Source organism: Triturus cristatus, chromosome 3_2, assembly GCF_964204655.1.
Source record: "Triturus cristatus chromosome 3_2, aTriCri1.1, whole genome shotgun sequence".
NCBI classification, from domain to species: domain Eukaryota; kingdom Metazoa; phylum Chordata; class Amphibia; order Caudata; family Salamandridae; genus Triturus; species Triturus cristatus.
Window position 1 is genome coordinate 926,523,559 of NC_140584.1, and position 5,000 is coordinate 926,528,558.

Genomic DNA, 5,000 nt, shown 5'->3' on the forward strand with positions numbered 1-5,000 from the left:
TCACAGTTTAGGGATCAAATATTGACACAATATTTCTATTTTCTGTGTGGGCTTAAGTGGTAGATTGTCGAGTTTTCGAGCCCAGTCAACAAGAACCTCATTAATTTTGTTGTTGCTTGAATGGCCGGTGTGTGGATCAAAGTTTAGTCCGAGGTATCTCTCACTTTCTCCTGGATGAATGTTTTCAATGTTTTGTTTTTCAAATTGCCATGGTTTACAGTTGTTAACCAGGATCTTATCATTATGGTGACTTATATAAAATCCATGTGTTTTTTTCACATTAAGTTTTAATCCTGTTGTTTTACTGAATTTGTCAATGATTTTCAGATTTGTACTCATTCCTTCCCAGGTGTTGCTGAGTACTGCGATGTCATCGGCAAAGGCCAGAGCGGTGATTTGCTTAATTAGATCATTGGAGCCGAATGTGAAGCCCTTGCCGTCTTTCTGAAGATCACAGATCAGAGGATCCATGGCAATATTAAACAGCAGAGGGGATAAAGAGTCACCTTGCTTAACCCCTGACTTCATTGTTATTTCTAGAGTTGCTTCATAATTTTTTCCCTTGAAAAATGTTGTTGAGTCAGTGTACAAGTCTTTTATTATGTCTCTGATGCATGATGGAACTCTGTGTCTTTCAAGACTCTGTAGAATATGACCATGGCTGACCGAGTCAAAAGCTTTTTAGATATCTACGAACATCACTGCCAACGAGCTTCTGTTTTTTCGTGCCCCTTTTATAATGTTTTGCAGAAGAGTCAGATTTTCGAGACGACCTCTCACCTTCATGAAGCCTTTTTGCCTCGTATTTATTTCAACAAAAAATGTGAGTCTTTTAGTTAATATTTTCGTGAACAACTTCATGAATGCTGTACCGATGGTAATTGGACCCCAATTACTTATCTTTTTGAGTTCGCTAATCGGTACATTCTTGGGTATTAGTATTGACCGGTTCTTTTTAATACTGTCTGGTACTCTTCTCATCGATAACCAAGACAATAAGATTCTGGGCAGCAGTCTTGGTTGCCTGTTATGCACTTTATATAAGTCAGTCAGACCAATCTTATCAGGCCCCACTGCTTTCTTTAAATCTGATTCATCGAAGGCTTTAGTTATTTCGAGCAGTGTAATTTCTTTACACAGACTTCCAATTTCCCATTCATCTGGTATCCGGTCAATTGGGATGAATTTGGGATTTTTCTTGTTTTCTTTTTCAAATATGTCTTTATAGTATTGGAAGATTTCATCAGCACTGATTTGGCCGGTGGCCTCTTCTGCCCCATCAGTGATTATCCTGGCAATTTTCTTTTTGTCTTTTTGAAACATTACCTGGTATTCTTTGTAGCTGCCCTTTGCTTTTGCATAGTTTTTCTTGTGTGTCTGATTGAGCCTTCCATTTTTCTCATCTTTCTTTGGTATCTTGGTTTGTATGAGGCAGTCTGTTGCTCATCTTGAACAGAGTTCATAGGTTCATTATTGGGTTCGCTCATTGGTTCGGTACGATTTGCTGGTACAGGACTTGTATCAATTGTGTTTTCTGATATAGAAGTCACTGTCTCATCCATCAGATCCATAGCAACATCGTGATGCTGGATGTTTTTGGTGTACTTCTCGATTTCTGTGATTCTATCATTCAGTTCATCAAAGTTTTTTATTTTTGGCGCTTGTTTCCGATTGATAAAGTCTCTTTCTCCTTTCTGTTACTTCTACTGCAATCTCTGGTTCATCGCAGGAGTAATTCTCAGAGATATTGGATGCTTGCAGTACATCCTTTGCCGATTTTTTTTTTGCTCTTATCTCTTCTTTTTTCTGCAATTTGTTTACTATTTTTGTCAAAATGCGGAACCATCAGCGCATTAATGTTTCTTTTGTTCTCATACACTTTTTCCAATTCTGCTAATAGCAGTATTTCTTGGAGAAGTGTGGCTCACTGGTTAGAGTAGGCAGACCTGGAAGCAGAGGTCAGCCCGGGACCAGGGTTCAATTCCCGGCTCGGCTGGGTCTTGAGTCCATAAATTGTCCATGGACTCGATAATTCTCGCTCCAGTGCATACTCGATTCATGGGTTCACACTCTGCGACTCTGGGCAATAGCTTGCTTAATCTCCACAATGGCCTCTCGCGGCGGGATGCCTGGCTTTCACCTTGTGGATGCCCTGCTGGGTTATCTCACAGGGGAATACCAGGACGGGTTCCCTAAGCAAGCGCTTAGAGACTGGTTGGTGATTTGCGCTATATAAATATCTGCACATTCACATTTGCATTTCTTCCTGTGACCATAGTTTTGATGGTTTGCTGCTTGCTAGAGCTGCTAGTCTAGCCTCATTTTGGGCTCTTGGATGCGCTTGCCGAGCATGTTGTGAAACTCAAATCTTTGTTCCAAATCTGAAGTCACAGAAGCTGCACAGGAATGGTAACTCTCCTTTTTGAGGTCTTCCTTTACATTTTGCATTATGGCATGCAATATTGTGGTATTCGGCTTCTTCGTTACATTTTGAACAATACGTTTTGAGATAGAAGCCTTTATGCTTGTTGGAGACATGTTTTCTCAATTCTTTGAAAGTTCCCAATATGTCTCCACACAAGTCACATTTATACTTTTCATTTGGGTATTTCCAATATGTGACTTTTTTTGTGTAGTCACATTTCTTTGTTATCAATTCTTTGATGATCTAGGTAGATTTTCAAAATTGGTTGTACCAATGTCATTCTTGGCTGAGGAGGCCACAAATTCGATGGTTTCTCTGAGGTCTACTGTTGTGTCGTCTTCTGCTTCGGAGGGTGAACTAAGGCTTCTAACATGACCTGAATCGTTGTTGCTTGTTGTATTGTTTGAAGCGGGTGCTGGTTTGTCAAATTCGGTGACGAGGTTAATGATTTCTTGTAAAGACAGCACCTCCTCACGCCATCTTAACGGGGTTTTAATCTCCAGGAACTACCCCATCTGGAAATGTGTTCGTTTGCTTCGCCACTTCTCACTATCACGCTCGCTGCCATTATAGAACATTGTTTAGCCTGTCTCTATAGACTTCTCTACGCAGAGTCTAGTACTGTAGAGGCAGTTACCAGCGGGACCACTGGGAGGTAAAGGCCACTACAACAAGAGTCCTAGTTACTCCCACCGTTTACCCGCGCTTCATTGAATTTCTTCACTTTGACATTCAGAGCACTGGGCAGAAATCACATCTCGTTAACACCCGCCTCGGGCCTTCACGGTGCTTTGTTTTAATTAAACAGCCGGATTCCCCTGGTCCGCACCAGTTCGAAGTCGGTTGCTAGGCGCCGGCTGAGGCAGGGGGCACTGGGAGAGGCAACCACTGCAGCTGGGGCGATCCACAGATAGGGCCCGGCTCACGTCCAGTCGCCGCCGCCCCGGAGGGAGGCGCCTCGTCCAGCCGCGGCGTGCGTCCAGCCCCGCTTAGCGCACCAGCCCGACCGACCCAGCCCTTAGAGCCAATCCTTATCCCGAAGTTACGGATCTGACTTGCCAACTTACCGTACCTACATTGTTCCAACATACCAGAGGCTGTTCACCTTCGATACCTGCTGCGTATATGGGTACGGCCCGGCGCGACATTTACACCATCTCCCCCGGATTTTCAAGGACCAGCGAGAGCTCACCGGACACCGCCGGAACCGCAACGCTTTCCAAGGCTCGGGCCCCTCTCTCGGAGCGAACCCATTCCAGGGCGCCCTGCCCTTCACAAAGAAAAGAGAACCCTCCCCGGGGCTCCCGCCGGCTTCTCCAGGATAGTTTGCGTTCCCGCACTGGACGCTGCGAGGGTGCCAGTCTCCGCCACTTCGGGTTCGGGGATCTGAACCAGACACCCTTTCGATCGGCTGAGGGCAACGGAGGCCATCGCCCATCCCTTCCGAACGGCGTTTGCTCATCTCTTAGGACCGACTGACCCATGTTAAACTGCTGTTCACATGGAACCCTTCTGCACTTCGTCCTTCAAAGTTCTCGTTTGAATATTTGCTACTAGTACCAAGATCTGCACCTGCGGTGGCTCAACCTACTCGTCGCGGCTTAGCCCCCGCGGCTCTCAGCGCCGGCGACGGCCGGGTATGGGCCTGATGCTCCAGCGCCATCCATTTTCAGGGCTAGTTGATTCGGCAGTTGAGTTGTTACACACTCCATAGCAGATTTCAACTTCCTTGGCCACCGTCCTGCTGTCTATATCAACCAACACCTTTTTTGGGGTCTGATGAGCGTCGGCATCGGGCGCCTTAACCCGGCGTTCAGTTCATCCCGCAGTGCCAGTTCTGCTTACCAAAAGTGGCCCACTAGGCATTTGCATTCCATGCCCGGCTCTACACCAGCGAGCCAGGCTTCTTAACCATTTAAAGTTTGAGAATAGGTTGAGATCCTTTCGGCCCCAAGGCCTCTAATCATTCGCTTTACCAGATAAAACTGGGGGCTCCGAGCGCCAGCTATCCTGAGGGAAACTTTGGAGGGAACCAGCTACTAGATGGTTCGATTAGTCTTTCGCCCCCTATACCCAGGTCGGACGACCAATTTGCACGTCAGGACCGCTATGGAACTTCACCAGAGTTTCCTATGGCTTCGCCCTGCCCAGGCATAGTTTCTCCATCTTTCGGGTCCTATCACACACGCTCATGCTCCACCTCCCCAACGGATGGAGCGAGACGGGCTAGTGGTGCGCCCGCTGCTGAAAGCGCGGCGGGATCCCACCTCAGCAGGCGCACGCTGGCCCTCACCTTCATTGCGCCACAGGGTTTCGCTCAGCCGTCCGACTCGCGCACGTGTTAGACTTCTTGGTCCGTGTTTCAAGACGGGTCAGGTGGGTAACTGACATCGCCGCAGACCCCTGGCGCCCGCTGTGGGCCTCCCCGCCCGGCGGCGCGACGCGGTCAGGGCGCACCGAGAACAGTCCGCCCCAGTCGACAGTCGCAATGGGAGCAGGGGGCCCGTCCCCCCTTCAACCGCCCCGGCGCGCCACGGGGGAGGGCGCGGAGGCGGACGAATCTCCCTCGGCCCCG

General features: G+C 47.9%; 1 pseudogene; it reads right to left on the bottom strand.

The window, feature by feature from the left end:
- Positions 1-5,000, bottom strand: part of LOC146858814 (28S ribosomal RNA) — an 8,676-nt pseudogene that overhangs the window by 3,019 nt on the left and 657 nt on the right.